This window comes from Brachyistius frenatus, unplaced genomic scaffold (assembly GCF_029030835.1).
Source record: "Brachyistius frenatus isolate BFR_SWC_R1_liver_20210118 unplaced genomic scaffold, ASM2903083v1 Contig_62, whole genome shotgun sequence".
Lineage (NCBI taxonomy): Eukaryota > Metazoa > Chordata > Actinopteri > Embiotocidae > Brachyistius > Brachyistius frenatus.
In genome coordinates this window covers 739,665-765,155 of record NW_027210661.1, presented here as the reverse complement: position 1 = coordinate 765,155, position 25,491 = coordinate 739,665, and the positions used below count along the sequence as shown (strand labels likewise).

Sequence of the window (25,491 nt, the reverse complement as noted above, 5' to 3'; positions counted from 1 at the left end):
AAGAGGCGACGGGATGGCTCAGAGCAAAGAGGGACCAATAATGTTAAAACCACAGGGACAATGACCATTTTTAGCTCGTCCCTCTTTAGTTCATTTGCTTTATAGTCAGGTTAGATGGCCCTTTCATTTTTAACTTCATTATTCATGTCTTGAATTAAAGAGTAGAGAGGACTTTTGACAGTGATCATGCAGCATAATTCACCTTCTTTTCAAAATCAAGGACACGTACTCAGTTGCTGTTGTTTCAGGTATTTTAATGGGTTTATGTGGACATTTTCATTTTACTTCAGAATCAGAGGGTGGGTTATGTAGTTTAAATACCAAGCAGTTTGGATTCCTCCTGAGCTCACTCTCACTGGAGAGATGAAAGAAAGACCCAGCATGTGACTAATTTCAGCGTTTGCATTACAGGATTAGAGAGAGCGAGCGCAAACAACGGGTGATAGAGGCAGAAGACCAAGGACACCAACGTGTGCCTGAGTGTATGAATATTTATGTGTGAGTTTTGCAAGCATGCAGAAGAAGATGTTTTCTCCCTTCATGGACGGTGACGGTTCAGTTGGAGATGAGAGGGGCAGACCGGTGTTTCACTCCCAGGGAGAGATGACTTCAGTTTGAGACTGAAATGTCAAAGACCCATCAGGAACACACACCTGCTTCACACTATCAGTGCCCTCAGCCTGTTTGAAAAAAATAGTCTTAATAGGCACTCCTCTTTAAAAAGATGACATCAATTAAATACATTTAAGATGGAAAATTGTAAATATTGTACAGCAGATATTTTGACATTGGATCACAAACTATCCCCCGACTCTGCTGTTCACCTCTGCTCTATGGAGCTATTGTACTGTAGCATCTTTTGGTTCATTGTTTGGGTTTTCTGGCCCCTAACTTTACCGTTGTGGTTACCTTACTCTGCTCTCATCAGCAAAGAAGTATCTTAACTGTCCACTGGCTAACTAGCACCAACTGCAGAACAACACTCTTAACAAATAGCTGGTATAGAATTTAGCAGCTACAGAGACAGCTATTCCCTTCAGGACCAAAACCAATTTAAAAGGAGAGTAAATAATGAACTTGGACTTTAAATATATTGCCAAATTGGGCATTAAATCGGTTAGTGTGGGTTTAAGGACAAGAAATAAAAGTTGATCTCATCTGTTACGCTGTAGACATGGTTTCACCAGCCAGCTCATTCACTTCCATTTGCCTCCATTTACAAGTCTACTATGTCTAGCAAATTTGATCTGAGCTGCTACACTGATCAGAGAGACTCCGTTCACCACCTGACTCCGGCTCACGCATCAACAGCAGGTTCAGTCACACACAGTGAGGTGTCCTTGAGTAAAACTGAATTCCCTGCAGCTCCAGCAGTTTACTCAGCACTTTCACTACAGGGCAAAAGAAAAAAGAGGAAACCATCAAATGAGGATCCGCAATATTGCTCATTATTGCCGTTATCCTCCTGTACCTATTGCTGTCCTTTGTGGTAAAAGCTGACGCTCAACATTTCAGTCCTTCCTCGAAGTCAAGCGAAGCAGAAAGTGCAGAGCACATGGGAGGTCATGTTCTGCTGGAAAATACTTGTGCAGCAGAGAAGAGACCAAAGAGCTGGAGAGCTCCGGCGAAAATTCTTCTGACCTTTTGGTAATTTGTCCCAGGTGGTGAGGTTTGCTTTTTTTTGCTTTTTTTTTTTTTTGTCGTGAGAAGACTGTCAGAGAGCGACAGAGGAGTGGATTCAAGGAGTGAAACACAGGAAATAAATGGATCATGAATGGGGATTCTGCCTGTCAAGCAACCTAAATGTTTATCCCGGGAGTAAACAGCTCTAATCTCTTCCCTAAAATAAATGTGAGGCTTGTTCAGAGATCCTCTGACTGTAATAACACTTAATGCTTCTGTGTGTGTTTCTATGGGAAAACCACCTCCTCTCTTTGAAAGATTAGAGCATCTAATGAGTTAATAAGAACATGCACATCTCAGGTATGTGTATATGACATGACAGAATTGTGAGTGTGTGTGTTTGCCAACAGCATGTAGCGTCAGATAAGAGTGCCTCCTTCAGCCTCAGTGTGCTGTCCTTCCCTGCTGGCACTGACTGCTCAATAATTTAACACCCTCTCTTTTCAAACACTTCTGCTAAAGCCCCCTGACTAAATATACACCCTCTTTCAAGCAGAAGCAAGCCACAAGGTCATGATTCACACACACACACACACACACACACACACACACACACACACACACACACACACACACACACACACACACACACACACACACACACACACACACACACACACACACACACACACGTGTGGAGTTTTGTGGGAGGAGGTCTTGTCTGGAAAGCTGTTTGTGAAGTTTGAGCTTTGTGGCGTTTAGCTCCTCTTTGTCCTCCTCCACTTCACCCACTCTTCTCCCAGTGGGAATAGTCTGAGCTGACATGTTGCTGAAGGGTGGGTTTGGTAATGGAGCTGTTGTGTTTGGTTGCCAGTCCCCCTCCGTCACCCCATCACCCTGTTTTCTCTTTTCACCTATACTTTCCCTCCCACCATCTCTCTCTCTCCCTCCCTCCCTCCCTGTGGGGTTGGCAGTGAATGAACGGGACACACAGCCTCCATCCTCAATGTCAACCTGCTGTCACCCCATTCTTAGCTTCTTCACCGACCCGACCGTGTGCGCATTGCCTCGGCTGCTTTCCATGCTCAGTTGCTCAACGTGGTGCGCTAACACTAACACTCCCTGTTTTAAATACCAAGCATGCTGATTGTGTTGGAAGTGTAGGTTGAAAATCTGGTTTGAGACGTTGCAAAGCTACAAGCCTGGCTCTGAATGCATAATGCTCGCCTACGGCTGTACTATATTTGTCCATTCAAAGCAATGCTATTAGGCTGCACAGTCTTTTGTGTGTTTTCGCTCTGCAGCTGATTAACAGTCTCTAAATCGAATCGCATGCCTGGAATTGACTCGGCTGCTCGGTCTAATCTACACTTTGTTTTGAAAGTGGGACATTCTTCACGTAGATGGCAGTTATGTAAAATGCTGAAACGAAAGAATGTTTGTGCGGTATCATCTACCATTTGAATCCAATTCCAGGCGCTGAAGTCTGTCTGCCAGCGCCACAATTGTTTGTTTGTCTGTGCGTGATTGAGAAAATAGATGAGTCAGTTGGAGTTTGCCTTTTCGCTGTCTTGGCAGTGAAGGATGGCAGGAGGAGACTGTTGGCGGAGGGAAGGTAGCAAGTCGCAGCTGTTCAGAGTTAGCGACATTGGTGTGATTGTGTACACAAGGAGACTGAACCATGATATTTGTAATGCCCACCGTTGTGGCCCTTCCTCCCTTTGCACTGGCCAGATGGCCCTGTGGGTAGGACAGGTGCATCCTGGTAAATGGAAACAGGCCTCCTACGTATGTTTGTCTGCCACGTCTCTTATCAGTATAAATACCCAGAAGCTGTATGAGCCAACCGAGATCATTTTTAAACTTCGAAGACCTCTCATTATAAAAGACTTCATGGCTTCTTTTTCAATTTGGGATGTCTGTTCTAACTTAGTTTGAATGAATATTTCTGCCCACATGCTGGTGTGTGCTGAAGCCACTCTGCCGCACAGATGTGCTGCACAGCCTTCCAGACATGGATCCATCCAGACAGAAGGAATGCAGCTGATATGAATGTTTGATATTTGCACATGGTTTCTATTCACGGGGGAGAACTGCGAGTTACAAACTTTCAAATAAACTCTGCGGCGAACCAATCTGCCGCCAGGTTGTCTTTAATTTACTCTGTAACAAAGGCTCATGGGATAAGAGAAAGGCTCGCACTTCACAGAATGTCATTAATTGGTGCTTGTGATTAAAACTGGGAGGCAGAGGGATCTTGTGCACACGTGTGTGTTCTGCATGCATTCTCAGGGAGGGTGTGTGTGATTGTTTGTATTTCAGGATCTTGCTGGATCTCTGCTGTGTACTGTTGACTATGCCCCTTAAGATTTATGATGCTTGAGGTTTTTTTTTTTTTTCTGTGGTTCCCTCATCTTTTTCAGGGCACCTATTGAGAAGGGTGGTGCAGGGGCAATCTTAAACACTGACAAGGCTTTCCGGTGAACCATCTGCTGTGTAAGGTTTAGATGGCGTTATTGGTCCTTAGGAGAAAATTGATGAGGATGAAAAATAAATGAGAAGGAAAAAAAACAGGGAGAGCGTGGAGGGCCAAAGAAGCAGATTGAAAGTTGTTTGAAGACAAAGTCCACATTTTCATCAGAGTAACTGCAATAAATAAAGTTAATCTTCAAGGTGATTTCAATCCGGATCTGTCCAACCTTTTTGTTTGTAATCCTGAAGCATTTCAACAGAGGCTTAAAGGTCTCACATAGCAGGCTGGTTGTAAACCCTGCACTTACACCCTCTCAGGATGTGGTTCTCTACTTGCTGGCAGAGCTTTCTGTTTGAGGCGCTCAGAAGTATTGTTGGACTAATTTAGAACTGGATTATTCTAATACTCTGACCTGAAGTGACCTAAATAAACCTGTTGTTATTTTTACAGTGGCAATGCACATTAAGCTGGCTAGTTATGTGCTTTGAAATGGTCACTGTATTGTATCTCAATATGCAACAGTGTTCAATGCTAATGGTGAAATGAATACGTACTGGACTTTAAATGGCTTACAAGATGAATGAAGATGCATGTTTTTTTGTTTTATTTAAAAAGCTACACATTTGAATAATATAACCTCAGATTTTCATGATAGTTTAGAGCATTTATACATATGTGTAGTTTGAGTAAATCTAGCATCAGTGTATCATTTTCATGACTGATTCATCAGTCAAAATGTGAGTCAAACGGTGAAAAATGTCAATATCCGTCACCGTCTTTAAATTGCTTTTGTTTTTTGACCAACTGTCCAAAGTCCAAAAACAATCATTTCGAGAAAAGCAGCAAATCCTCACATTAGAGAGGCCTGAACCAAAGAATGTTGCTCAGGCAACAAATGAATCACCTAGAGTACTTATTCAACCAAGAATTTTAGCTCCTTCCTTTACTGAAGAAACACTTGGTGCAATCTTAGTTTTGACCTCCGTCTATATTTATCTAACATGGACTTGTCAGGCATTAAAGATGGTTAATGGAATACTATAAACTGAACTTTTGATGACTTCAAACTGCAGAGGCAGTGGTATGACAACAGACAACAGAAAACAATTTGCAAAGTTTTAGGCACTTTAGATGTTTGGATTGTGATTTGTAACGTCATACCATCAGGAAGCCATTTGATCAGTCCCACATTCATTCTGCAGCCGGACCACAGCTCCAAAATTTATAGTCAGAGTTAAAAAAAAACTAAAAAAAAAACTATCAATGACAGAGTCCTGTATCGGATGTCATTGCCCTCACACAACTCAAACTTCCCTAACATGCTTGGAACACGCGACCTGCCAAGTACTTAAAAACTGTGTACAAGTCTACTGAGGAGAAAAACATTTTCGCACCAATATTCATCTGATTCAAAGTTTTTCTGTCAAATGCACTTTGGGTATTTAAAGGATATTGAAAGCATCCTCATTTTACTTTTCAGTGCCTAAAACCTTGGCACTGCGCTCTATAAAATCGAGCATATTGGTAAATGGGTCTTGGTTAAAGGAGCTTTTGCAGCATGTCTCTGCAGAGGGTCACAGGCTTTGGATGGATGGGAAGTTTAGAAGCAGATAAACACGGTTGATAATTGACTAATGTGGTGCAGAGGAGACTTGTGGTGATCATGCTAACAGCCCAATGCTCACAGGATCTCCGCTTTCTTTCCGAGAACATCTCTAAGCTGATGATATAAGGAGTGCAAGAGACGGCAGGGCAGGTTAGATTTACACTAATCCCACTGGGCAGATTTGGACTAAATTTTCTCCATGGATTCAATGTCTTGCCCCCCCACCATCTGGATGTCTTAAATTATTTAATTAATTCTTCTTTCCCGTTCTGTTTGACCTTTTTAGATATTTCTAGATTTCCCTCCCTCTGTAGTGTGTGTTTACATATCCAGTACCTGCATGTGTTTGTTAACCAAGAAAATCTGTATGTTGCCCTCTTCCTGACTTTATTTAATGAGCTTATCCAGTCGCAGAGCTGGCAGCTATACTAATGCTGCTCAGAGGAGGAAGAGATGCTTTATTGAGGGTGAGAGGAGAATGATGACATGACTGAGAGGGAGAGAGGAGGACGGGGGTTGGGGGGGATGCTAAATGAGAGGGACTGAGAAAGCGGCTGAGAAATAAAAATGCTACTGGCTTACATAAGTGTAAGTGAAGATGGTGAAGGAGAGAGCTTAAAGCTGCTGTTTGGAGGTGGAGAAAAGGCGGGGAAGAAGTTATTTCTTTCAGAGGAGATGAGGATAAAACGGATGGATGCTGAGCAGCATAGCCTCACTCACAGCCTAAAGATTTTCCAGGTCTGCTGTCTGCGGTACAACTCCTGTTAGTCAGGGAGCATCGAGTTTGTGTAGATTCACAGACTTTAAAAAATCCATGTGACGCAAAGAGCTGACAGATAAAGGCAAAACATAGTGTAACGGTACAACAAGCGGCAAGTTGGATTGTGTATGAAGTGCCAGTGGAGCTTTATCATCTTTTGATCGTAAATCTGCCAGATTGAGGGCCACGGCACAAAGGGGAAGCTCCTCCTCCCAGAAAGCATGACATACTTTTCCACCTCTTTCGTCTTTTGTTCATCTTCTCTCTCACACTTGCTCTGTCTCTGCTGACCTTTCCCTACAGTAACTGTCTCTGTTTTCTCTCCCTCTCTTCTCCTCCTCCTATCGCTTCATCCACTCCCTTTCCTTCCGCCTTACCTACTCATCTATTCTCTCTCTGATCCCTTCATGATCTCCTTTGTCCTCAGAAATCAAAGTCTGTCATTCACCCCCTACAGGTTACACTTCTGTCAAGGGAGTGAAACTGGAGATGTGTGTGTGTGTGTGTGTGTGTGTGTGTGTGTGTGTGTGTGTGTGTGTGTGTGTGTGTGTGTGTGTGTGTGTGTGTGTGTGTGTGTGTGTGTGTGTGTGTGTGTGTGTGCGCGCGCGCGCGAGGAAGCGGGAACAGTGAAGGACAGAGGTTCTTCCTCTACAGATCAAACATCTGATGCACATACAGTCTAAACTAAAGCAGATATTTCCCTCTTTGCCAGAGGTGTCTGGATTTGTCAGTGTTGTCTCATTCCTTCTTTTTCATGTCTTCTCTGACCTTTTGCTCTATACCTTCTGTATTTTGCTCCACCTTGCTATATCTATTCCCCCCTTCTCTTTTTTTTTTTCACCTCTGTCTCCCTCCTCCTCGTCCTCCCCACACACCCCCACCCGCAGAGTCACCTTATCTCTCTGCAGTCTGTCTGACTTATTTATCACTGCTCTGAAATATTAAAGAGTCTGCTGCCTCTAATCCTGAAGGCAGTTCACGACTTTTACTTACAACATATGCATGTGCACACACACACACACACACACACACACACACACACACACACACACACACACACACACACACACACACACACACACACACACACACACACACACACACACACAATGTAAATCATAGCATCTCCTGAGCATGGTACACACTCTCACTGTACTGTGTACAAACTAAGTGACATGTTGTTTTAGAGTCTCCTCATATGGACTGACAGTGCACACAGAGCCTGAACAAATTCTGCTCCTGTGGGACCTTGTAGATGGATACATACTGTCAGGAAGACTTGTGGCATGTGTGCTTGAGTGATTGCCAGTCAGCAGTACACATGCCAGTTCCAGGACACCTATGAACATTAGTCCTGACTCATATGGACAAGTGGAACCACTGCTGTTGGCGGCTCCTTGGAAACTAAAGACTCAAATGGACCCGAAAAAGCCCCAACATCTCTGTCAGTGCCTTATTCCTCAAGAAGTCTTGAGGACTTACGATCCGGCTGAAGTGCTTTATGGATAGCCCATAGGTGAAACACCTCTCAGCACACCTGGGTAGTCTCCTTGTTTTTAAAGTGCGTATGCCTGATTTTACAGATGAGATGCTCATATTGGTTGACATTTGATGGTGATGGGGGATGTTAGTGTCGTAGTCTCTACAGGTATGTTTCCACACACACACACACACACACACACACACACACACACACACACACACACACACACACACACACACACACACACACACAAACATATACACAGGGAAGGACAGGGGCTCATGCTGGTCTTTATTTTTAGCAGACAGTCCTATGGGGGGCAGTGGTGTCTATGGTTGGAAATGGTGAGCAGACCTGAGTGGAGTGCGTCCGCTCCATGACGGTGCTGCACCTGCTGTGGAAACTGGGCTGCCTTGAAGACCCGTGGCCTGCCGCCTGCTGGCTCTGTCACTGTAACGCCCACTGCCCTCCCTCACCAGGCCTGACAACAAACGTACAATCTGTCAAGAGCTAGCAAACCAAAAGTGAACAAAAATGATTAGAAGCATTTTAAATTCAAAATGATTCCCTACATAGGCAACCTTATTCGGCATAAGCATCGATTTAGCTGGACCGCACTGAAAGCAGAGTCGTTGGATGCTTTCCATGTGAAGCTTCTTGAATGTCTCCAGCGGCCCACAGTATAGGTTGGAGCGGTAATGGACAACGTTTAGGATTGTTTTGGAAAGTGGGCAGCGGGTTTGGTGTTTGGCTACACATCCTGTCCTCATTACGTTGAACGGGAACTTGGCTGTGTTAAAGTTTTGCAGCATGTGTCATCGTCACAACGTCATCATCTGTCATTCTACTCTTTCCCACTTAAATCAGTTTGACCTGAGGGAATAACTAATTCTATTACAGATATAAATAAAGGAAAATAAACATCAGTGGGGTCAATAGGAATTTTGCTGTGTTGCTTCCAGACTGTAACTGATTCAATCACTAGCTTGTTTTCTTTCGCAGATTGAAGAAGACTAGCGCACAGTGATGGTGGATCAGATTTTTATTTCTCACAGACATCCGTTGCTCTTGGCCAGTATCTCCTCTGCCAATGTGTGGGATGGCTTGGTCTCCTGCAAGCCTGTCACACAGACTGACATGGTGCTGGATCTACCTCTGTCTCTGTCCATGTGTCTGGCAGGACTCGCATACTGACAGTAGCTACTTCTCCTTGGTCCAATTCTTCTGTACTGTTCCTGTATTCATAGCTTCACCACGCAAAGTCCCGTCCCAGTATACACCTGACAATCCTCATACCCAGAGTCACTTGAACCAAGTCTGCTTCATAGAGGTCCATATAATCCTCGCAGTGTGATGCTCACAGGCATGCACACAAAAGCCTTTATTCCTGTCTGCAAGCGTTACGAGAGCAGCGGCAGCAGATGGAGTAGATGAGGATTGATTTTTATGAATGTCTGTATGTTTATCAGCAAGTGCAGTTTTGTTTTGCGCGCACACACACAAACAGGCATCGCATTGATTGTTGTGGTTGTTTTTTTTCCTCTCTGATGAATGGGAACACAGATTTGGGGAGATGGCAGGAAGCCATTGTTTGGACTACAAACGGAAAGTCAAATTTGCAGCCGTGCATATCACTGAATTACACCGAGGTTAGGAATGGTGTTGTTGGATAACCTGGTAATAAACTGTGTATTATATACCTGCACACATTCTTAAAGACTTTGGTGTAGCACTTGTATTTAAGGCTGTCTTCAGTGATGCATTTGTTTTTCTATGTCACTAATCAGACTGAGATAGAAGAGGCATGCGGTTTGTAATTAACGAGATAAATGCAACATCTGTCTCCAGAGTGACAGCTAGAGAAAGTGGGTGAGGTTAAGGAGGAGGAGGAGGAGGATGTAGATTGAAGCACCGGAATAAGGATGCGAGGGAGATGATGATGATGATGATGATGATGATAAGGGAAACAAGTTATAGCTGTGAGCTGGTGCTGGAGTAACTAAAGGTGAGAGAGGGAGGGATGACACCAGCAGCCTGCAGTGCTATTAAAATGAAAAACCATCAGCTTATTCACACATGCGTCTCCTACAAAACAGATCAGCAGAAATCCAGGCGTCGCTTTGTTCCTTATTTATGGGTGCCCCAATTATAGGCCTACTGCCTGCTGCTTCTCAAGGCGCTGTATGTGTATGGAAATTAGGTGCATGTGAAATATGGAACCGTTACTTTGCGGCATATGCCCACTGTTGGGTTGTTTTTCATGACTGCGATGTTGTTTAATTGAAAGAGTTGTTTTGCCAAGGAAGCCAGCTGTATGGAGATGAGAGCAATCATGAATGGGTGGACACAGGAAGGGATGAATGGAGTCCAGGAAGCTGTTGTATCAGGATAGCGGAAGCAGCACTTGGCGCTTGGAGCGTGCTGCAGTGTGCTGCAGTGTGCCTCATGGTGGCAAGTGTCTTTCAGAGTGAAAACGACTCCATCTGCATCTCGATGATCATCAGGTGTCAGAGATGTTGTATTTATAGCTGATTAATGTACCAAAAACATTTTGATCAGCAATAAAGGTTACTAAAATGTCATATTTACTTTGTCATATTTGAAATTCTAATAAATGTTGTTCAGATAAACCGCAATACAGATAAATTGTGCACTTCGAGAAATTCTTTTGGGCATTTGTTCACTTTAATTTATTGACTAAACTATATGGAAATTGATATGAATGCATACTACAGTAGTGCAGCACAATTTAAGAATACAAGTTGTCTTTTTTAAATGTGTTTTGATTTAATTTGAAAACATGTACATTTTGTAAACTCCTTATTTCATGTTAACAACTCCTTCATCCGGGTCGACTGTACAGATTGAGCTTCACTTTAATTGGTCTTGCTTCACTAATTTTAGAATCGAACAGAATTTCTGTAAGATCAGTTTGACCTTTTAGTTTTGACAGGGTTTTGGTACCTGATTTATTGCCGTAGCAATCGATACTGTAACAACCAAATGAAGTTTGGCTGTCTGTCTTGCAGTTAGTTGCAGTTTCATGATCCAATTTCCCAAAGGGATGCGATAAAAAGATCTGTTAGCATTAATATTACATGGTAGTCTTGACTGAGACTGTGCTCGTATAGAAATAAAACAGATTTTCAAATCTACATATCAGACATAATCTTTTCAAATATCTGCAGGTCAGTATTACTTTTTTTCCTTGCATTCTCTTTACAGGAGAATTACACAGTTATTAAGACTCTCTTTTATTTCAGCACTTTAAGATGTGGGCATCTTCAAACGTTTTATAGACGTCTGGGATTCAGTGTTTATGTCTAGTGTGAGAACTCGTATCCTGACATATGTTCTAGCACAGCTCAATGTTAGATGCCTCTTTGGATTTTTTTTTTTTTTTGCTCAGAAGAAGCAGTAGAGGATATAGGAGGAGCTGGAGGAACAGTAGGCCCGTGTGTTTTCACTTCAGTATGTAAACAGCTCCTTCCTTCCTTCCTTCCTTCCTATCTCGCTGTTTCCCTCTGGCCCACAGTGAAGGCATTGTCATTGATAAAACACTCAAACAGAAGAGGTGGTAATCTGTAAACGGGCAACTTGGTTTGCTTTCCTCTCAACTGCAGCTTTGGTATTAACGCAGGACATTCTCTCATCTCACGTTTGCTTTTTTTCCATCTCTAAATCTTTGTTTCCTCCTCTGTAGATCTAACTGGGAGCTCAGGCTTTGTACTCCTTCTCTATTTATTTCACTTTCATTTCTTTGCCAAGCTTATATTGCCTTTTTGCTTTGATAAGAGCAGAGGATGTACCGACTGGAAGAAAGGAGTAGGTGGCAAGTAGTGAGAGAAATGTAGAGTTTTAAATTCAGGATTATGCTTTAATACATAATCAGCCAAACCTGAAGAAAGTGAGAATGAAAAGAATAAGTCTTCACTGACAGTGAGTGATGCCGTATTACTGCATTTATGTGCATTGTGCTTGCAGTGAATTTGATAGATATGCAAATTGAAATTTCAGATCGGAGGAGCTGAATGGCTGCAACATAAGTGTGTATGTGGGAGAGAAAGAGATGAAGCATGGGAGCAATGAGCCGTGAAGATGTAGGAGAGAAAGTTGGTGAGTGGAGCTGACAAATGCACAATGACAAAGGTCTTGAATTCTATCTCCGGCACCTTAATAGCTTCCTACCCACCAAATAGCGTTGACAGGGATTTGTGTTCCCATTCTAATGAACTAAAAGTCCAATAACGGTGAGTCTTTGTGAATAAATGTAACTTCAGCAGTGATCTTGTTAATTATTTACTGATTTCTTGATGCCTTTTTGATTTAAATCAGTCTGGATTTCAGCTCATGTGGCTGAAGAACGGCGGCTAAGGACTGAGTGATGCTTTTCAGGCTCTTCAGTGATCCTGAAAGTCTCTCACACAGATGTGACTGATTATTAATCAACCAGGAAATGATTGATAAGTGCCTTCAATCAGAGGAGGAAACAAGCACGCTTCTTCTTCCTTTTTATGCGCGTGTAGGTGACAGCAGACTCTGGCGTGGTTCATTAGCCTGTGATGAAAGACCCTGCTGTGGCAGCTTAACACTTCTGCCTTCACACACGGTTTGCAGTTGTGGGAGGTTAGCATTGTTTAGGAATGCATCACCATAGTGTGAGAGAGGTGTGTGTTTGTGTGCAATCACACTTGCAAGAAGAGAGGGGGCTGATGAAGCTCGCCACCCTGACTAATATATGAATATTTATGCAATTGATATATCAGTGTCTGCCAGTGAACGCAGGCTCCAGATAGCAGGAATACAAATAAGAACACTTGCCAAGTGTGTGTCTGTGTGCGTGTGTGTGTGTGTGTGTGTGTGTGTGTGTGTGTGTGTGTGTGTGTGTGTGTCGGAGACAGAAAGAAAGAAAGGCGTAGCTGACATTTACTTAGCTCATCTCCTCTAGGCTTTTTGTGCCCCACATTCAAAAGAGAGGGAGTAACACTCACTTGTTTTTTGAAACTTTTGCATGCCGTCTTTACATCTCAGCCTCCTTCAATATTTTACATTGTGCTGTTTGTTCCAAAACATGGCTAAAATAACGAGATGAGAAACACCACTGTTGTCTGAATCTACACAAGCAACCAGAAGTGGTGGTACATACTGTATATATCTAGCAGCTGTTCAGTCAGATGACTAGACATCATTAGACTGGATATTTATCACATTATTTCAATATCATAAAAAAAAAAAAAAATCATGTGATTTAAAGTATACATTTTTCAAATATATCTTAACATAACACTGACATACCCCTATGTGTACTGAAATAATTATTGTTCACTGTTAATTGTCAGTCCTGTTAATGCAAGGTGTAAAAACAAACCTACTTAGCGCAAATCCAATGGGAGATGGGGAACAACAACAAAAAAGTCTACAAAGTTACTTCAAAAGTTTCAGTGTTTCACCAAATCCCACTGCAGTTCAGTGGGAAAACAGTCAAACACCATAACATATGGATCTAAAGGCTGTAACTTGGGGCTATACCTACTTATTTTAGTATTCAGACTACTGATCTGTCATATTAACATCAGCTGAAATGTGTGTTTTTGCACACAACGAAGACTGTACATTTTGTCCTTCAGTACTTTCATTTCAATTGTCTTAGAAAGGGATTTTTCCAGTATTGTATTATGATGAAAAATATAAACCTAAATCCTTTAAATCTGATTCCAGTGGTTGCATTGTGATTTAGCTTGAGCCCAATATTACTTTTGCTGTTTTACAGGGTCTCTGCAAATGCATTTTCAACCTAATGACTGTCTGTAAACACTACAAAGAGCAAAACAAAATAAGATGGAATAAAGTCAATAACGGCAACTGAGAGACAACTGGAAAAAGAAGAAGTCGGATTTTTAAGTCTGCATGCAACGAACATTGCTGCTGATTAGTGAAATATAAATAAACTGCAGTTTCCCTCAAAGCTAAAGGGAAAATGGAGACAAATGTCAGCAGTTTACTCCACACACAGTGCCGATTATAAATAGACCGGAGGTAGGTGTTGGGGTCTGAAGGACAAATGCAATTGTAATAGATGTCAAAGGACAAGCCTATGGAGATACTAAATCTGATTAGTTTCTCTTCTCTTCTCTTCTCTTCTTCTCTTCTCTTCTCTTCTCTTCTCTTCTCTTCTCTTCTCTTCTCTTCTCTTCTCTTCTCTTCTCTTCTCTTCTCTTCATGCAGCCTTGAGTATTCTGCAAGAGGCTTTTTATTGTATACAAATGTATTTCACAAACTTGTAATGGTGCTGGCTTTGTCCTCAGCACAAGGACATCTGTGAGCTGATGGATATCTGAGAAGTGCTTAGCCAAACCCTCTGGGTCCTGAACAGATCCACTCATCGTTCTAGCCTTACATCTGTTCATTTAAGAGAAACTGCAAATGTGCAATAATTTAGTCTGCTTCCTGTCATAATTCTGCATGATAAGCACTAAACTAAACTCTTTTGGTTTTTTTTGCACAGTTTGATGCTCTAAGAATTGAGTTTACTGTCTACGTTAAAATTTATATCAATATGAGTCCATACTGATTTCACAATTGTAGTTTTGTTCAAAATGTTATCATTATCTTACAACTCAATTATTTCATTACAGATTAACCTGCTGTCTTTTGATGAAGTATTTGTCTTTAAATTACTAGTTTTGTCCCAACAACAGTCAACCTCAGTATTGAGAAAGGCATAAAATACTAACTCAAATATTTGAGTGGCTCATATGGAACCAGCAGAGATGTATTTTCTTCATTAGTTAGTCTGGAGATTATTTTCTCAATTAACTGATCATTATTACTGATATACCAGCTAAAATGTGAAAAATATCAAGTTGACGTCATCATGATATTTGTTATGTGCTACCAGAAGAAAAGCAAACAAATCAGAATTGACCTTTTTTCCTTTATGTTTGGTAATTACATTTCTGATAACCAAGTATTGATTATTTGACTGTTTCTTTTTCCAACACTAAGAGTTTTGTAAAAATGTATCTGCTGTGGTAATCTCAGGATGGAAGTCCTAATTATTTATGTATCTTGATTTAAAAGAAGTAAAAGTAGAAATTCCTTATTTGAAAGTTTTCCTTGAAAATGCTTCAATGACTTCACGATTTGATTTCAAATGATTTGTTTTCTCCTCATTTAGATCATCCTGCCTTCATCAGTGTGTTGTTTGAGGTCGTTTCCAGCTTTCCTTTTATACTTTCCATTGATCAGTCATATAGCTCATTGATCACCAGATACCAAGTATACAAAGCAACATTCGTAATTTTCCACTCTTGGTGTGATGGAGAATAGCTGTGTAAGGTGTGTAAAAAAAAAAATTACTAATCATTTCAGCTCTGCAGTGATCAATAAATTTAGATAATCAGAACTATGTCCTTATGCAGTCAGGGCAGATTGGACAATCATTCTTGGTAATGTGATGCCACAGCTTGCACTAAACAATCAATGAGGCATTGTGCCTCCCTAAAGACAGATTTGTCTGTGCAGTGGAAATGTTGACCCTGTAACTTGGCGACATTGCTCCATTTATTTCTGCAGCGCCCTCCTGCAACCTCCTTCCTCTCTTCAGCCAATATGATGAGAGTGGAGTTTCCTAAAAAGACTTGGAGGAAGAGACTCGTGGGAAGTCTTTGTTGCTCGGTAATGTAAGAAGAATGTATGATACTTATTCAGCTTCGCTGTTTGTTTTCTTGCAGCAGTATTAAAGGCGTGGGATTATGTGTGGTTGTTGCTAGCTGTTGATAATAATAGACTCGCCAAAGGAGGGAGGATGAGACGGTATCCAAAACACTGTCGGTGTTGCGATCACAACACAAAAGTACCACCTCCTTATGGCGGCGCCATATTATAGCACACGAACCCTTAATCATTGCTGAACTGTTGCTTTGCTGAAAACATCTGTCTTTTATTTTAGAAAAAGAGCGACTCATCCAATAATCTCTATTGTTGTCCTCCAGTGTTATTTGTGGTCAGTCATGCTTCTGTTGACTGTTGAATGAAAGCCCTCCCGCTCCAGTCATTATTTTGTGCAAAGCAGCCATATGAGAAAAGCATATAAATTAAGCCTGCAAGTATTGGTAAGCACAACCGGTGTGTTTGTGTGTGTGGGGGGGTTTTGTAATCAGTCCCACACCTCCCAAGAAATTTGGAAGCACATCAGAACTGGAAGTGATTTTCATTCTTTCTGTTTCGCTCTCTCTCACTCTCTCTCTCTTCATTTTTCCTCTCATTCTGCTCATTTTTCTCACCTGAGTGCACATCTAAAATGGTTTTATCACCTCTGCTCTCTTCCTCTCACCTCCTCACTTCATTTTTTACTCCCGTCACTCTCGCACCCTGACTGTAGTGTTTATGGCCCGTGCTGATTTATGCTACTTGGAGTTACTCTAATTGCCACCCCTTTGCGCCGTGAGACAGGCATGTGATGTGTGGAGCATCCAGGCCAGAGGTAATAACTGCGCCTGTCTATCTATCTGTGACATATATAAGCACGGATATTGGCAGCAGCACACTCTTGTGCACACAGCACGAGGCGAAGCCTTTGTGATACTGCTGCTCAGCACTCAGATACACGTTAATTATTACCCACGAAATTACTGCTTAACGGTTGGCTTTACATTTCATGGGTGCCACATTTACACTGTGGCAGCTGTTTGTGTGTTTGTGCAGAGTGCGTTTTATGTACATTGAAGAAGGCAGCCAGATGAAAGTCTGAATGTTATTTACTGCTGCGCTGGAAATGTGTGAGCGTCCGTGCCTCTGCACATTTCGACTTTACATCTCCTGTGATCTCTTTTCATTTGCTGTATCAAATGGCTGCAAGTTTCTTGCAGTTATCTAGCAGTTGCTATCTAGGTTGGTCATTTATTCTATAGAGCAGCAGTAGACTGGTATATGAACATAGGAGAGCTGGCAGACACAGAAGATGACAAAGATCCTCAGCTGGACTCAAACCAGGCTGCTCCATAGTCTGTTGAGCTGTTGCTTAACTTACCTGTATTACAGTTGGTTGCTGGTCAGTCAGTCAAAGTAACTGTAGTTGTGTTGCACCATTGAAATTAAGCCGTGTTTTACTGTCAATAATACAAAAACAGTGAATGAATAATGGCTGCAAGCTTTCTAATGAAAACACTGCCAGCCTTTAAAGAGAAATGCCAAACACCATCCACTGATGAAGACCTTGAGATGCAGTTGAAATCTCTGGTAAAAGCTAGGAAGTTGACCAATTAGTTGCTGCCTTTCAAATAGGGAGCTATAAATAATTCCACAATGTAAAGCTGTACCGAGTCTGATGAATTACTAAACCCGTGAGCTAATGTACAAAAAACTACTGGTGCAACAAAGCATTGAAAATGTCTTAGTCATTACATATCTTAATCACAACTCTTTTAAAAACAGGATTTAAGTGATTTTCATCAAAAAAGTATGTTAATATAATAATATCAGCTGACATATATTGACCAGATTAAACTCCCAAATATCAATGTCACTACCATTAGCAAATATCCTGTATCTGTCAGGCCGTAACACAAGCAGTTCCTATTCCTGCTTGCTTTAGCAGTTACATGAATCATGCTCTAGCAACACTAATTCTTTAAATGATGCCAAGCCTCCTTTCTATAAACTAAACATCAGTCCATTATTGAGTGTGTGTCCAGGTCATAGACCCAGACAGGGCACTCTTACTACCAGGTTAGGCCACAGGAAGCTATGGATCAATCAGACAGTCTCATTCTAATAGACTGTTTGGGTTTAATATGAGTGTTCACCTGCTCTAATGGACCTGGCTGTCACAGGAAGGACACGGAGATCTTGCTCTAAGATGTGTGTACTGCGAATGGAGAGGCAGACTGAAGAGCCTGCTCACTCCCTGAATGTGAATCACCTTCGTAATAGTTCCCTTCCCTTTATGAGCCAGCCCTGTCTGTTTTTGTCTGACTGTGTGTGTGTGTGTGTGTGTGTGTGTGTGTGTGTGTGTGTGTGTGTGTCTGTCTCTCTTTAGAGTGCCAGATTTGTAGTTGCAGGACGGTCACCTTTGCAGTAAAATCTGTCTTATTGGAAATGGAACGGGCCAACAACCTGCGGTCTATTGTCCTCGGTGGCAGGCCTTTGGGTATTGCTGAAAGTTTTAGGGGCCTCACAATGAGACGTCCGGTCCGCAGAGGTGGCACAGATGTTTAGCCAATCGGAGCCTTTGGCAGCTGTAACCATGGTTACCAGATGTTCTCATCACACCGGTCTTACATTTCTCATTCTTGCACAGTCAGAGAGAAAAGAGCTGAGGCGGCCTGTGTTTAGCCAAGAGGCAGTATTTCATATAGATCTCTCGCTGTCTGTGAAGGCTGAAGGCACTGAAGCATTTCCTGCCACTTTTAATGGACTTCTATTCAACTTTCAGGTCCTCATCCACTTTTATAGCTCTGCCTTTTACCCTTGAAATCCTCATTCACTTCACAGAAGCCCTTTCTGTCCTCTTTACACAGTCAGCCATGCAGCACCCTGTTGGCCTTCGCAGATATCCTCAGAGACACGACTGGTATTTGAATACGAATGCTGCTCTGAGTGGTTTATTTTTGAATGCTTCTTGAGCTCAAGTTGTGACGTTGCGTTTGTGTAGATGTGTGTGAGCTTTATTGATTTGAAGTTTACAATATCATTGCCGCCGCCCGCCCCAGCCCTCCATCGATCCGGCTCTCCCATCTGTGCTCCGAATGTTTGTTGTGGTTTTGGGTGAGATTTAAATGGCTGGAAGAGCAAAATAGTTTTGGGATGCCAAGGTAATATCTGTGTGCTGGGCACGAGGGGGTGTTTTCAAGGCCACACAAACACTTCCAATCTGGCTGTAGGTGCACACACTGTGCGGGAAGCAGATTATTGAGTGGTGATACTCCGGTTTCCAATAAAAAAAAAAAAAAATTAACAGTTTCTCTCTCTCTCTCTCTCTCTCTCTCTTGCTTCTGGTTCCTTGTCTAACACTAATCTCAAAAGTGTTGAAATAATTCTACATCAACCACAGCTTAGATGTACTGTCGCACTTTAGCACTTTAGCAAACGAGTAAAATGGATCTACAAACTGGTTTCTGGTGTAGATAAGTGAGATGACTCCACGGCTGGCATAAATGTGAGTGATGAGCACACTGCAGCCCTGGATGAAAACAAAGTGATGTGGTTTGAGTGGGGAACTGAACTTACAATTTTTTTTAATTTTTATTTATTTTTTTGGTCAAATTAACCAAGGTCGAAATTTCATTTACAAGCGCCACTGTTAATTTGATGTTGTAAAGCACACAAAGAAAATGGGCTTATAAATGGCAGTTACAAAAGGTTCTCCCGCCTCCAGTTCCCTTTAGTAGCTGCTCACACCTTTGTCTTCCTCAGCAGGGCTGTCACGATCATGGCATTTCAGTGGATGATTATTTCTCCCCCAAGCAACTGTGATTAAAGTTGAGGGTTGTTTTTTTTTAAATTTTGTTAGCATAAGCCTAATCATAGTTTTGATAACACGCCTTGTGACGAAGAAGAAGAGACATTTGTTGACACTGAACATTGAAATAAATAAGTTAAAATTTCCGTTTGACCTTTTTGGCTTTATAAACAAAAATTGCACAGTACAGACATAAATAAGAAATGTATTGTACAAAGCCTATTACTGAAGTATACAAAAATGACAGTGAGCCATTATCAAAGTGGACATTGCCCAATGTTGGTGCTAACTCCTCACTCATCTGCCTTTAAACCAGAGCAGAAGAAGGGGGTGTGTTGAGATGACATCTTGAAAAGAGCGCCAGTCAAACTCAAACAGTGGAAAACGACTTGGAAATGGTGATGGAAATATGACATTTCTCTTAGTTTCATCCAGCTGAATGGAAATGATTCTACCTATTATACAAATTGATTGCAGTCAGCTCAAATAATTGCAATCAGGCGATTATGTAATAACTGTCACAGGCCTGCTCCTCAGCAGATTGAGTGTTTCCAGTTGTCATAGAGTTATAAATGTTCAAATTTGCAATTTTCCGAGCTCTTGAAGGACTTTTGGACTGATTTCAAAAATGGATCTTGGGGTGAATGTAATGTAATGAAACCGTGTCGCTGTTTCAAAAGCTCAATGTCAACCTATCAAATGAGGATTGTGTACTGTCTTCATGTGTACTTTACCACAGTGCTGTTCACATTCCTCTGAAGTACAACTTGGAGGGCTTCTATTTATGTTACAGGGACAGGGACTAACACACACACACACACACACACATACATACTCACACACTCTCTTTCTCTCTCTCTCTCTCGCATTTGTAATTGGCAAAGCTTTGACACGTACAAAACTAAGGTGTGCGATAATAAAATTAAGGCTTCATACTCTGCAATATCATCCTGACGTGAAACATACTAGGTCTCTGCAGTGGACACAGTTGTTCCTAAACAGGCCACTTTGTCCTCCTCTTTTATAATAGAATCAGTTTCTTTTCATTTCTTTTCTTAATTTATGTCAAACATAAATACTATTATGGACATTGTATATAACATTAAGTACACAAACATTTTGTCTTCAGTACCAGGGCTCAGCTCTGGTTACAAGCTTTGGGTACTGAGCAAAGAAATAGATGTCACTTGCAAATGGCTGAAATCAGTTTCCTTTGGAGCTCCGACATCCGGAGGCAGCTCAGAATAGAGCCGCCGCTCCTTCACGTCAAAAGGAGCCAGTTGAGGTGGTTCGGGCATCTGCTGAGGACGCCTCTTGGGCGCCTTCCATTGGAGGTTTTCCAGCCATGTCCATCCGGTGGGAGACCCTGGTGTAGACCCAGAGCACGCTGGGGGGATTATATATCTCACCTGGCCTGGTGAGATAGGAGATGCCTTGGGACCCCCCCCCCCCCCCCCCCAGATACAGCTGGGGAGAGGGAGGTCTGGGGTAATGTGCTCGACCTGCAGCCGCCGCGACCCGACCTTGGACAGGCGGAATAACATTTTTAACATGGTACCTCTCTGAGTTATGAAAGCTGGGGTTCTTTGTGCACAGCTGGGTAGCTCATATCTACCGACAGCATGTGAGGTGTTTGGGAACATTATTAAATTGTAGCATTTCAGGAACCGCTATCAAAATCAAGGAATCAGTACCGGTATTAAATATTTTGGAATGATACCCAGCTCCAGTCATTGCTTGCTATACTTTCATTGGAAGTTGCATCATGATCACTGCCTCCTTAGTGAAAGATTTTTTTTAATTATGATTTAAAAAAGCAAATTGGGAATGACACCAACAAAGGGAAATATTGTGACATGGTTTTTCTTCAGACATCTTAGTACCTACTGCTTTCCCTGTATTTCACTGCTTTGATGGTTTTCTGTCGCTTATCTCCTTCTCTGTCTTTAAACTGGAGTCTCTCCTTCTCTCTATCTCTCTTTTTTTAATGATGTGCTTGAGTGATGCTAATGAAGGGTTCTTGCGCCACTCCACAGTCTCTTCTCCTGCGTTCCCTTTTTTCTCCTTCTCTCCATCTGCCTGCTTGATCTGAAGAGATTCTTCTACTTTAGTTATGAAACTCCCTGCGGGTGATTCTGAAGGAAAGCTCGGATGACTTTCCTCATTTCTGCCGACCTCGTGATATGATGGATGGAAATGTTTAGAAGGCCTGACTGTTTCTGGTGGACTGTGTGTCTGAGTAGCTCAGAGTTAGTAGTCAGAAGGGAGTGTTTGGTACCAGGGTAGATGGTGTAAAAGTGTGTAGCTGGCCTGTGGACATAGGACGGTGTGTGTGTGTGTGTGTGTGTGTGTGTGTGTGTGTGTGTGTGTGTGTGTGTGTGTGTGTGTGTGTGTGTGTGTGTGTGTGTGTGTGTGTGTGTGTGTGTGTGTGTGTGTGTGTGTGTGTGTGTGTGTGTGTGTGTGTGTGTGTGTGTGTGTGTATGTGCTCTTACTGTACACGCACACACACACACACACAGGTGTGTGCAGTACACCTGTGTGGAGCAAGTGAAGTCTGGTGTGAAGGACGGACCAATATGATGATCTGCAATCTCTGGGCCAGTTCTCCCGTGCTGGGATTTGGAGTTGCAACCAAAACACTTTTTATTTAACTTCTATTCTATACAAAATCTTAAATTATTGGTTAATAAATCCATTAATTGATCTAGAGGCAACTTTAATTTTATAGATTAAAGTCATTTATCAAACAAAAATGATATAAAATGGCCAGTTCCTTTTTCTCAAAATATTTCATATAATTTGAAAGTGAACACCTCTGAATTTTGGAATCAGATTGAAACAGAAATTTGCATACTATTCCCTCATTATTTATTAAAATGTATAAACTAAACAATCAATTGAAAAAAATTCGACAAAAAAGACAGATTACAGATCTTCATTTAAGTTGCATGCAGCCCTGAGTTATAGTAATTAACATAAAATATTTTTGTATTAACAATGAATCTAATGACATACAGCAGTTTAAAAAAAATGTGAGGCACTATAGATGTTTCGATATGTCTTGAATCAATAAGATCTGATCACACTCGATTGGGGATTCTCTCCAGTCATTGCATCCTACTGGGCGGAGACCTTAGCTGATGTTGCTACAACTGTTTGTGTCAAAAAGCTTGACTTCATCACTCTGCCGTAAAACCTCTACGTTTATCACAGCACCAAACTTAAGACTGACAATGTTACCAACCAGCTGGTGAACATTATGGAATATTTAGCTGCACACAAAAAAACACATATTTCCCTCTGGAAGTAAAATGTGAGGGAATATTAAAACATCTGACTTGCAATCAAAAGGCTGAGACCTTCAGCATATAATGCCTGTTTGAACTGAAGTGCACCAGATGTTGTATCTTGATGACACTTCAATATAGTTGTGCAGTAGTTGAAGATACACTGTGGAGTTTTGAGCAAGGAATGTACACAAGGACACACAATAAAGCAAACTCGTGCAATTCACATCATGCAATTTAATGCTATCTTGCTAATCAACAATTGTGATGCTAACAATGCACCAACAAATGTAGAAGCAGACCAACGTGGGTTACATGGGTGTAAACTATTTAAAATAACCCTCCCTTGTTGCAGTTTTTTTCTCAAACAGACCTTTACACTATTTGTTCATAGACTTTTCTCCTTTTCCCCCCCAAGACCATATGAATTCATCATCATCATCACCTCGCCAAACCACTTTTAGTTGCAGCACAATTTTAAAATCTCTACTGCTGTCTGCTGGGTAAGAAGGAATTTTAGTTTATGACCCCTCTCTGTCTCTTTCAGTTAAAATAACTATCCCAGGATAACTGCAGCCAGCCCTGTTTACCTCATTTATTCTGGCTCTACCCTCTCATCTTTTAGCCCTTCCTGCATTCCTTCATTGTGCTCTTCTGCCATTCGTTAATCTCGCGCTTCATTTTTTCCCCCCTCATTTTACTATCCTTGATCCCTGTCTTCATCCCTCTGCCCCACAGTCCTGATCCCCATCCATCTCTGTTATATCTCCCTCCTCTGCTCTTCCTTTCTTTCATCCTCTAAGCTGGTGTTAGATGTGCCCAGTCTGGTTAGCCGGAAGGTTAGAGGATCAGATAATCAAGAGGCTCCCCCTTCCTCCAGACTGGGACATACATGTGTATGTGCCGTCAAATAGAAGGAATGTATCTGGGGAAACGGTTTGTGACCCCAGTGCTTTGTTAAGGCCGGGCGGGCAAACAATTAAGCAGCTAAGTAATTGGCAAAGTATAACCCAAGCACACAAAAGACTTCCTGTTCTACTTCTGACCTTTGAACTCCGTTTGTGACTGCTGCTCCCCGCATGGTAACGGCAGAATGAAAGTATGTCAGCAGCAATTGTTCTCAGACAAGAGAAAGGACAGAGTCAGAAAGGGATGTGGAAAAGATCGGTGCTGATTTTGGACTGAACATCCCCAAGGGAGCAGAGCAAAGGGGACTGTGGGAAATGGAAAATGCAAGAAAGAAAGAAAGAAAGACTCAAACACGTCCACGAATAAAAAACATTGGGAGTGTTTGGGTTTCATTGGAGAAGATAGGGGAAGATTGACATAGCTTGCAGGGGGGAGCTTCAACAACACTGACAAGATATAACAAGAAAGGAGTGGGTGAATTGTTTTTCATGTATAGAGAAAAAGCTTGGCAGGGTTTTCTGAGTCCTTGAAAGCAATTTCCCAGAGCAGAATGAGATCTAGATGGAGAGAGAAGGAGAGGGAGGTATAGATAGGAGGGAGAGCTCAATAGGGACCGTGTATGAGCACTTGAGACATCAGGTTCATCTGTGGTTCTTGGTCATATGACCTCAAATCGTTACAGTCAATGCCAGGAAATTGCCAACTTTTTCTGTCCTGTGGATGGGAATGGCTCATTTGGTTTTCCTAATTCACTTATTTTTAATGATTGCAGTTGTTGGACTTCCTACAAATGAAAACCTTGTCTGAAATATGAGCTCTATGAATCTGGGATGATGCAGATCAGTGGCATGTCAGCAGTGTACTATCTGACATTTGTACCTCATGACCTTGGGCAGTCTGGTCGTCCCTAAGCCCCGAGCCAGGGGAGAGAGGAATTATTTGCTCTGCACCTGCAGTGGAAATGTGTGGAAAAAAGGTTTGGTCTGTGTTATCCTTCTGAGCCAAATGGGTAGAGGTGAGGATACAGTTTCTCTGGCTCAGCTCTATCCCACAGCGTGAGCTAGTGTGCATTTGATTGGCGAGGCACTTTTTCTTTCTTTATCTCAGTTTATCTGTGATTTATCTGCTTCAGCAAGGCAGAAAGGACAAGCAGGTCACTGCTACTGTAGCCAGCTGTTTTTGCCACTTGCCAAGACAGCGTGTGCATGTGTGTAGTAATATTAAAGTTAGCTGATACTAAATTGCATTTTATCAAAAACACAAGAACGTTTGTGGGAAATAATCCTGTTCACTTTCTTGCTGGTTAGCTGCCTGACAATGTCAAGATGATAACAAGACTCCAGGGAGTTACTGGCCCAGACAAGAAATAGTTCAGGACGTATCACCTGATAGGACAGCAACATATTATTCTTACATTTTAAGTTTTTGTAAGGATTTACTGAGCAAGATACAACATGCTAAATTGTAGGCTGGCTGGTAAGTTTTTGTACACTTTTGGTCAGAGCCAGGCTGGCGTTTCTCTGCTTGCTTTCAATGTTTAAGCTGAGATAACATTCAAATTCTTGCAGAGAATTAGATAAGCATGTGGATTATCTAAAATGTCAAATATTTGATTTAAGGTCTACATTCTTAAAGAGTTCTTAACCGTATGTAAAATGTACAATAAAAAATATCAAAAGAATATCCTGTTCGGACTTCCAAACATAAAATCTTCCACTGTCACGTTTTGTCACACCCATCAGCTGAATATTTAAAGGCCTTCACTTGATAATATAAAATGGAGAAAAGGAGGAAGTTCTCACAATTATGAGGCTGGAATTGAAAATGGTTGGAGTTTTTGTTTAGAAATAAAATCAGTGCTTCAAAAATTACTCATCAGTTCATCTACT

General features: G+C 41.8%; 1 protein-coding gene across 1 annotated transcript in view; it reads left to right on the top strand.

Annotated features, from left to right (window-relative positions):
• The window catches only part of ppm1lb (protein phosphatase, Mg2+/Mn2+ dependent, 1Lb), a 43,645-nt gene that overhangs the window by 4,956 nt on the left and 13,198 nt on the right, over positions 1-25,491 (top strand). The gene's annotated exons all lie outside the window — the stretch shown is intronic.